Source organism: Rousettus aegyptiacus, unplaced genomic scaffold (assembly GCF_014176215.1).
Source record: "Rousettus aegyptiacus isolate mRouAeg1 unplaced genomic scaffold, mRouAeg1.p scaffold_m13_p_11, whole genome shotgun sequence".
NCBI lineage: Eukaryota > Metazoa > Chordata > Mammalia > Chiroptera > Pteropodidae > Rousettus > Rousettus aegyptiacus.
The window spans coordinates 46,824,194-46,834,875 of record NW_023416286.1 but is presented as its reverse complement, the minus strand read 5'-3'; the positions used below and the strand labels follow the sequence as shown (position 1 = coordinate 46,834,875).

The 10,682-nt window shown below is 40.6% G+C and overlaps 1 pseudogene; it reads right to left on the bottom strand.

Moving 5' to 3' along the window:
- Nucleotides 1–7,202: 7,202 nt before the first annotated feature.
- Nucleotides 7,203–10,349, bottom strand: LOC118609305 (annotated as a pseudogene).
- Between the last annotated feature and the right edge of the window lie 333 nt (nt 10,350–10,682).

Below are 10,682 nucleotides of genomic sequence, written 5' to 3'. Positions count from 1 at the left end.
CTGAATTTTTATATAATTACTACCATTAGACCTTGCCTACAGCTGAGACTGGGTTAATGCAATTAACTGGTTGATTTAAGGAAGATAAATTTTTTTTAAACCCTCTTTACTCTGAATATTGTTCTAAAAATAAACTTCTTTCGCTCTCAATTTTCTTTTTCACTACAAATCTATTAACACAGATCAAATAGATCAAAGACCTACTTAATTTTCCACTTTAATTCTGACATTTTCTTCATTTTAAAGATAAGAAGACTAGAGTAGAAAGCAAATCTGCTTAAAGTATAGATGATTATATCTCTTTTCATCACAATGAAGAAGACTGACCCAGACACGAGAATTCAATTACAGAGATTAAAATTTAAAAATCTTTTCTCATAGTGTAACATGAAGAAATTCGTGACCTTCTCCATTGTGGGTCCTCTACATTTGCAGAATTCACTCACTACAGAGAAATGTGGTTGGCGCACAACCAGTGAGTTGCTAGGAAGGAATAACCAGTGCTTGCCTTAGCTCGTATAACTGAAGGAGCTGTTGGACAACAGTTGTGTCTCTACTTCATTTATTTCTGCTCTGACCTTTGTGATTTCATCCCTTCTAGTAACTTTGGGCTTCATTTGTTCTTCTTTTCCTAGCTCCTTGAGATATAAAGTTAGGTTGTTTATTTGAAATCTTTTCTTTTTCCTTAATATAGATATTTATCACTGTAAGCTTCCTTCTTAAAACTGGTTGTGCTGTATGACATAAATACTGGTATGCTGTGTTTCCATTTTCACTTGTCACATTATTTTTTGATTTCCCTTTGGATTCACTGACATAGTAGTTGTTCAGAATCATGTTGTTTCATAGCCACATATTTGTGATTTGTCTAGTTGTCTTCTCATTGTTTCTAGTTTTATGCCACTGTGGTTGGAAAAGATGCTTGCTATGATTTCAGTCTTATTAAATTTATGAAGACCTGTTTTGTGGCCTAACTTCTAATCTCTTGGAGAATGTTCCATGTGCACTTAAGAATGTGTGTTCTGTTGCTTTTGGATGGCACGTTCTGTATATGTCGTTAAGTCAATCTGCTCTAATATGAAGTTTGAGACCAATGTTTCGTTATTGATTTTTTGTGTCTGGAGGGTCCATTTATTGTTGAGCGTGGGTACTGAAATCCCTTACTATGATTTCATTGCTTCTGTTTCTCCCTTCATTTCTGTTAATGTTTGTTTAATATATTTAGGTACTCTGATTTTGGGTGCATAAAGATTTACAATGATTAAGTCCTCTTAATAAATTAACCGCTTTACGTTATATAATGACATTCTTGATCTCTTGGTACAGTTTTGGCTTAAAGTCTACTTTGATATAAATGTCACTACCCCTTTTGTTGTTGCTGTTGTTTCCATTTGCGTGGGATATCTTTTCCTACTCCTTTGCTTTCAACCTGTATGTGCCCTTAAAGTTGAAGTGAGTCTCTTTAGAGCAGCAGCAAGTTTGATCTTGTTTTTTACGCATTCAGCCTTTATATCTTTTGCTCGGAGAATGTAGTTTATTTACATTTCAAGTAATTATAATAGATATGGACTTATAGTTGCCATTTTGTTCATTGTTTTCTGGCTCTTTTGAAGTTTCTTTCTTCCTCTCTTGCTCTCTTCCTTTGCGAGTTGATGATTTTCTATAATGGTCTGTTTTGATTCTTTTTATATTTTGTGTATCTACTATAGGTTTTTGCTTTGTGATTACCATGAGGCTTCCATAAAACATCTTTTAGTTATAACAGTTTTAAATTGATAAGTAGCTTCTAACGCACACAAAAGCTCTAATTTTTATAATTTCTCCTCACACATTTTACAATTTACATTTTTATATTGTATACCCATCAACAAGTTATTATATAGTTATTTTAATGCTTTCATCTTGTAACCTTTATACTAGAGTTATAAGTGATTTACCCACTCCCACTATAATATGAGAGTATTCTGAATTTAACTATATATTTGTCTTTACCAGTGGGTTTTTTTACTTTCATATGTTTTCCTGTTACTGATTGTGGTCATTTGTGTCAGCTTGAAGAAGAATTCTCATTCACATTTCTGGTAGTTAGTCTAGCGGTCATGAACTCCTTCAGCTTTAGTTTGCAAATTGCTTTATCTCTCCTTTAATTCTATGCCAGATAGAGTATTCGTGGATGATAGTTTTTCTTTCTCCAGCATGTTGAATATATCATCCAACTCCCTTCTGGCCTGCAAAGATGCTGCAGAAAAGTCTGCTGAAAAATCTACTGACAGTCTTATGGGGGTTCCCTTGTACATAATAATGGACAGGCCTGTCTGTCTTTAACTTTTGTGAATTTAATTACAATATGTCTCAATGTGGGTCTTTTTGGGTTCATCCTCTTTGGCACTCAGAGGCTTCATGGATCTGGGTATCTGTTTCTTTCTACAGATTAGGCAAGTGTTCAGCATTACTTTTTTTGAATAAGCTTTCTGTCTCTTTACCTCTCTCCCCCTCCTTCTGGTACCCCTATAATGCATATATTGGTCTATTCGATGGAGTCCCATGAGTCCCTTAAGCATCTTTACTTTTTTCATTGTTTTTTCTTCTTGCTGCTGATTTAATGAATTCGGTTGTCATGCATTGAGCTTGCTGAACCTTCCTTCGACTTGACTTAGACTTTATCATCAAAATCCACTGAAGGCTGAAATCAAAGAAAAGAGGCTATTTGCCATGAATTGCCTGATTAAGATGCATATTTAAATGGACAGAAAAAAGAATCACAGAAACAAAGCTCTAGAGCTTCATCCTGAGCTAGTGGAAACTCAGTCAAATTTATATGTTCCATAAATAATTAGAATGCATCTAAGGTACACAGGGTCCTGAGAATGGGCAAAAAGGAGACTCTTCCCTCCCTTCAGGAGAGCGGCTGGAATCTGCTAGAAGGTGTGTGTCTGACTACCAAGAAGATGTCTCAAAACTGCCCAAAGTGAACAATCCTGCCACTTTCCTGAGCTATCCTGTTTGAGGGCCTTTAAAACAAAATGAGGAAGTAATCGGAGAGGGCGAGAGGCAGTTCTGTTAATGATTTTTAATTTGCTTCTTCTTTTAGCTCTTCTTAAATTTAATGTGTTCTACAGTAAAATCTCCACTTACTGTTGATACTGTTTATCCCTCAGTCTTCCCCAGGTCAGTAAGGGTGCTACAATCCACTGATCTGCTCAAGTCAAAACTCTGGAGGCCTTGATTCTTTCAGTGTCCTTACCTCTCACATCCAATTCATCATTCACTCCTGTCGATTCTACCACTAAAATATATGCTGGCTCTGCAGCCTTGTTCAAGCAGCCTTCCCCAGACTATAGTCACAGCCTCCTAAATAGAAGTCTAGCTTTTCCTCTTGACATCCATAATCCATCATGTATGGAGCGACCAGAGTGATGGGAGAAATAAATGAGACCATGGTACTCTCTCAATGGTTTCCAGGTGGCCCACTAATTAAAAACCAAACTTCTTACCCACTAGCCCAGTGTGATGTACCCAGCTGCCTCTGCACCTGCCCGCTCCTTGTCAAACATGTACCAACCACACAGGCATGCGTCTCGCTGCTACAAGCTCATAGTGTCAGCTTCCAGCCCTTGCAGTTGGAGTTGCCTCTATGTCCATCCCTTAGCACAGCTGTTCTGAGCTCAAATATTGGCTCAGAGGGGTCTTTCTCTCTATCCCATTAATCCTATTTCATTACATTGGGCATTATCACATATGGAAATGCTCTGGCTTGAAGTTCGATGATTTCTGCATGTGTTTACCACAGGCATGCCCACTAGAAGGGCAGGTTCACAGGTGCACTCATGCATCCTCTTCATGTTCTGTCCCCATGCCCAGGCTCAGAGTTGGTACCTAGTCAATATAAAATTGAGAAAATTGGATAAAATTGAGAAAATGCATCCTAAGCACATGTTAATAAATACTTAGTGATTAAAAATTCTTTGAACCACATGTTAAATCAGCTATTACAAAATATAAAACTTCATTATGAGACTAATGAAGAATATTTCAATACTGTTAGCCTCTCTTATTAATTAACTCAAGAAACAGTTACTGAATACTTAAACTTGTCCAAGAAATGTACTATGTGCTGGGACTACAAGGACAAAAATACAGCTCTGCCGAGAGGGTGTGGAGAGAAAAGTGGAAGAGAGATAATGTTGAGGGAGACGGACAAATAAGAAAATAAGATAAATTGTACACAGTGTAATGTCCTATAATTCTTAATTGGTGAGCAGGAGGTAGACATGGGGAGGAGGGGTGTAGAAGGGGTGAGCAAGGAGGACTGGGTCTCGAGGGCAGGCCTGACACAGACAGGAGGAGAGACACCACCTGTACGTTGGGGAGCTCCGATCAGAGTGGCGATGACAGAACAAGGTGTTTCACATCTAGCCTTGAGTTTTTTGGGATTGCTACTCAGAGATAACCAGTTTTGAAATAGACCACTGCAGGTGTAGGGTCGAAGGCCTGACTCAAACCAGATCCTGTGCTCTGGCTGGGTTTATCCATTCACTTGTTTAGTTTGCTCAGTGGCTTGATATTTTTTAAACAGCAGCAAGATGACCTCACTTAAGCCAAGCAAGTATCTCATTTCTGTGACTGTTTTGCAAAGATGACTGACTTCCAATGGAGAGGTAATGTTTCCCTGTTGCAGCCAGGCAGAGAGCACTCAAATGTCTTTTCCACTATTCATTCATCGTAGTTTTGAAACAAACTAGTTGTAACTGATATTGCAGGGGATCTCCACCAAGAGATGCTCAGAATATTTTCCCAACCTGCCATCATGCCAGCCTCTTCTCAAAACTAAGAAATAGTCTACATTTCTGCCAAGCCTGTCATAAGTGTCAATTTTTTATGATAATCATGAAAACAAGATATTAATACATACTGTATAAATATACATCTCAATAAAATAAAGAGTAGAAATGAGCAAAACAAACCAATACGTTATCTCGTCTTTGCCTCTGTGTCTTCCAGAAGAGTTTGGGGGTTGGCAGAAGTTTTTTCTGCCTCTATAGAGTACATTTCTAAAAACTTCTTCTATTTGAGACCTGTAAATTTAAAAAGAGAAAAATAAAATAAATACACTCCTCCCCACATACAGGAGAAAAAAAATGTTTTTTGATCAGTGTGTTTAATTTGGTAGTTTTATAATCCAGCCTTTGAAAGGGCTCATCATTTTCAATGCTTCCAGTTTTGGCATCTTTTTCTTTACCTTCTTTGTGCCTATCTTCTGGAACAGAGCAAATTCTAGCACTGCAGGATATTGTAGGCTTTTAAGAGGAAACACAGTTTTAAAAATTATGAAATTCTACTATATCTCTTTTTTAAAAAATAATGTAACTTAGTTAAGGAGTGAGCATAACAATGATAATGTTACTGTTAAACTATAATTTAATTATGCTTTCAAGGAACTGCAACCGTAGCATGTCAAACTCCATGTTTAAACAACGGAAGGGCAATTATGTACTAAATGAAATGATTCCTCATGTTGCAATGGTGGTTACATGTCTGAATACATTCAAAATTTATCAAACCATGCGTGTTAGAATGGTGAATTTTGCCATATACAATTTATACTTTCATAAACCAGATGTCTCTAAAGCAAAGAGTGTATCATGGAATATCTTTAAGTAGGTTTCTTAGTACATTTAAAATTTTTTAATTTTAAAAGGTTAATTCAATTCTCAATCTGTTACGTGAGTTCAAGGAAATTACTTTGCTTAGAAGAGACAGTTGGCTAAAAGAGGAGTCTTCAAAGAGTGTAAATAATATTAAGGTAAGATTTGCTTCAAGTAGAAAAATTGAGACTAAAAGTTAGTAGAAACTTGTTTTGTTGTTATGTGGTGGGGGGAACACACACATAGAAATGGTCACTAAGAGCATCTGCTATATGCCTAATCAAATGGAACACTACGTTGGTACCAAACCCACCGAGTAATCATTTTTAGACTTGTCAGGAATGAGCAGGGGACTAAGACATTGCAGCTCTCATTTATCTGGAAGACGCATACTACAACATCGCTGATCCTTGAGGACATTACGTTAAGCGTAATAAGTCAGTCACAAAAAGACACGTACTGTATGATTCTACCTCCGTAAGCTATCTAGAGTAGTCAAAGACACAAACAGAAAGTAAAAGAGCGGTTGCCAGGAGCTGGAGAGAGGGAGAAATAAGAAGTTGTGTAACGAGTATAGAGTTTCAGTTTTGTAAGAAGAGTTCTGGATATCGGTTGCACACCAATGTGAATATACTTAAGATTACTGAACTCTACACTCAGAAAGGAATAAGATGGTCGATTTATCTTATGTGTATTTTACTACAATGTTTAAAAAAGAAAGAAAAAGGCCCTTGATTGAACTAATGAAAAAGTAAGCATTTGACACCAATGTCAAATAGTTCAAGCATTAAACTTGCTTTTACACATAGGAAAAATCTCTTGGCCTCAGCCTAGTCACTCCTTAACCATCTTTTCTAGTTTGTGACCCTCAGTGGAGGAGAAGAAAACACTTCTCAGTATTGGGGAAGGGGTGGAGAGGAGTGGGCAGAGGTCGTTTGGTGAGGGGTGTATACAAAACAATATGCAATTAAAAGGGTACAGACTTGATAGAAGTGAACTCAACAGCTGACATTATGTTTAACGGTAAATGAGGAAAAGGGAAAAAAAATGAAAAGCAGAACCCTCAAAATACAGAGAACTGGGAGTATTTAGTGTAGAGGTACATAATATTCTCAGCAGACAATGAGATTAACAGGATCAAAAACTGATGTTTATTATTACAACCTCTTCCCAGTGGCATCATCCAGAAATGACATAATTACAAAGCATACTCTGTTCATGAAGACAGATATAAGTGAATAACATACTTCATAAAATTTCTATCATACGTTGGTAAAATAATTTAGTTTTGGGACATAAAGTAAAGTTCTCTTATCCAGAAAGCGCATTTATATAAAAAACTTCACTCTCCAATAATATATATAGGTTGTCACTATTCCATAGACTTGCTGGAACTCTTTGATTTATATATAATTTTATTTTTTACATAAGCACACAATCACAGTAACAGAATCAAAATTTATAAAATTATTTTAGGTTAGTATCATAAAACTTCTAAATAAAAACTCACATTCTAGCAAACCTTAATTAATGTACTTAGAGAGTGTAACGAAGAGTTTAAAAAGCCAGCGACCCAACCTTTCCTGTCAATGAAGATCTATCAATCATATGATCTCTGAAAAAGGGGATGTCACCAGGATTTCTAAAATCAATGTAGGCTCTTGAGTAGAGATGAGGATAAAGACGGAAATAAGAGAGAACAGTGAAAATGGTTACTAAAATGTGTGACTTCTTTAATTTCACCAGTTTTTTTCCTTGTCTGGAAACTACTTCAGATGAAACCTTTATGCCAGAGAATCATCTCTCAGTAAATCACAACATCCTGGATATTCTGTAGCCAAAGCGAACAAATAAGCACACAAACAAAACATTAACTGAGATGTTTCTAGTGATGTGGTAAAGACACTTTAGATCACTTTCTTCACTGCACAGAGCCAGAAGTAAAATAACCCGTCTCAGGATTGAAAAACCGAAGGCAAGGTCATTCCAAGGTCATGCCTAATCATGCATCATGGCTGCAGTGCAAGCTAGTTATGAGTCATTCATAGGAGAAAATGTTATATTGTAAAATACTATTTACTAGAGATTTAGAGAATATTTTTAGGTATTTTAAGATGATTTACTGTCGCACATTTTACAGTGTCTACAGAAGAACTAAATCCTTCTCTGCTCTCTCACAACTACTAATTTCCTTCACTGGCAGGAACTTTGACCCTATCCACAGATGAGAATACTGAGGCTCAGAGAAATTAGGTACTTGCAGAGGGAGCAGTTAGTTAAAAGGTAGGAGTGGGGTTCCAGTCTGAGTCACTCTGAGTCCAGCATCTGTCCCCCTTTAACCGTACTAGTTTTCCTAAACCTTACTCACCTGGAAGTCATCTTAATTTTTCTTTAGCCATATCTTTCTTTATTTACCTGTTAGTGGCATTTTCATTGAATGGACTGACGTTTTTTATTTAAATGTACTTATTCGAAAGTAAAGCTTATATGCCTACCACAAATGAGAACTCATGATATTGAAGACAAAAAGGATAATAATAAAAATAAAAATCGCAAAAACATACTAAAGATCATTAGATCACAGCTGACCTGGCACCTGTTAGTGGTCTAACCTGAGTTCAGGTGTCTCTTTGTTAACAAAAGGGAGATTTGGAGGTAAGAATTTTTGTCAGAGTCATCTAACTACAAAGTTGTAAAAGGAAATTGAAAATGATACAACTTGAGAGGGGCAGGGTAGAGTCTGGGTGTTAGTGATGGAAGGGAGCACAAGGGAGCTTCTAGGGTGTGAAATATTCTGTTTCTTTATCTGGTGCCAGTCACATGGGTGTGTTCACTTGTGAAAATTCATCAGGTTATATACAGCTATTACTTATTCACTTTTCTTTGTTATATCTTAATACAGTTTACTTTTAAACGCTGCATGAAATAAGGTTTACTGATACGCAAAATACAAAAATTAAGTAATGTGTTGTTAGTTGGTCTATTTTTCTTTTAAGATATGGTGATGCTAGTAGAGGCTTAGTTCAAATATATTTTAGAGCAATTTAAGGATCTGCCTACTTAGAAATACTTGCAGAAATAAAGGCCTGTACTGATTTCTGGGTACTGTGGGAAAGAAGATGGAAATGGAGATGGCTTCTATTATCTACGATTTGTCAGCAAGTGACAACGCATCTCAGCTGCTTAACGTTAGTAAACAGCTTCTCACCTGAGATCCGCAGTGAAGAACTCAAAGTAATCGTGTGCAGGTAGTGGGTGTAGCTGCTCTTCCAGCTGTTCCTTGGCGAGGCTGGGAGGAAGGCGCCGGATCACTACCTGAGGAAAGAACTCTGGCAGTTTCGTTTCACTCTTACTGTATTCGGCTTCGGTTATTTAAACGCTTGGTGACTTGTGTTTATGCTCAGAAGAAAATCTAAACCAGGTGTCCATCAGAATCATACATTTAAGAAAAGATTAAGAAACACATGTATGGAGAATGTGGCTGTCAAGAAAAAAAAAAAAAGGGTAATAGTGGTTGAATAATTTGAAAGGGATCTGTGAGTCCAGAAAGGCTGTGCCCAACAGTTCTTTTCCGTGTAATCATTTCATCACTACCAGACAACTGTTGGCACGACGGGTACTGTCTGGGCCCCAGCTGCAAAACAGCACCATCTCCTCCCCTCTCCTTGCATGTTAAGCCACACTGGGAGGTAAGGCCCATGCCGGGAATGTATGTATGCTAGGATCTTTGTTACCAGTAGGAAGAAACCAGTGGTGAATCCGTTCTAAGAGCCAAGAGGAACTCCGCCTGCAGCGGACATCTTTCGCCTCCAGTGCACAGTGTCCACTCCGCGGGTGGACCTCTCCCACCACGCTATTAGGCTTTCCAGAGCCCGTTTCCCTGGATCTGAGCGGACTCTCGTGGAGCCGCCGCCCCATCTCGTGCTTCCTCCACCCGCGATCCGGGCAGTGTGAACGGCTACTGCCCATAGTTAGATAACCCAGCGTCCCAGCCCGAACGGGACACTTGTACCGGCTGAAAAGACTTTTATTCCTCCCCAAACCAGAAAAGACCGCGTTAGAAGGTGCCGAAAACTGTCTTTGACGACACCGCGTGCTCGGGACAGCGCCGCCCGTCCGCTGTCCGCGGTTCTGAAGCGGCCGCCCGCCTTTGGCCCCGCCCTTGAGCCCGCCCAGGATCTCACCACTCTTAGCCGCGTCCCCCCGTCCCCCGTCACCACCCCTCTCCTTGGCACTGTCCCGCTCGCCCCTCCTCCCACACGCCTCTCCCCTCGTCCCATCTCCGCCTAGCTCAGGACCATCATCTTTTCCTACGTTGTGCCCTCGCCACACCCACCTGCCTGCGGCCCCGCCCCCTCCCGTGAGGGGCGGCTGTGCCGCTCCGCCCACCTTGCGCAGGGCGGTCCCCTTCACCTGCCGAGGTTGCCTGCGCTGCTCCCAAAGGCTGAGGACGAGGCCGGAGGACCGCGGGTCTGTCGCTGCGGGGACTCCCGATGAAAGTGGACTTCCATGGCCCACGGCCTCCTCTCCATCTCAGGCTCTGTGCGGCAGGGGTCACCCGGGGCCTCCCGCTACTTCCTCCGAGCGCATCCCGCGCTCGCCACGCATCCGCCGCCGACCGCCCCCCAGGCCGGGAACTAGGCCGCGGTGAACGAAAGGATCACCCCTTACCTTCACTCCCACCCCCTCGGTTCAGTTGCTGCCTGCCCCCTCCCCCAGCCCCTGAAGCTCCTCGTCCTGCAGGCACCCCTCCCCGCCCACACACACACACACAGCCCACGATCGCAGGCGCGGCCCCCTTTCACGGTGCGGGAAATACGCTGCGGGCCGAGGGCGTGCGACGGCGCTGGGATCCCAAATCCAGAGTTTGGGGGGCCGACTAGCTGATATTAGCCCTGGACCTGTATCACCGCCCAGTGCCCTGTTGTATGGTCACCGGGAAGCAGCGGTCAGCTTGGGGACGCGATGTCGAGACTGCCCGCACTCTCTTGCAGCCCAGACTTCAGAGCGTCTGGGGTCAGAGGAGGAGTCGAAGGC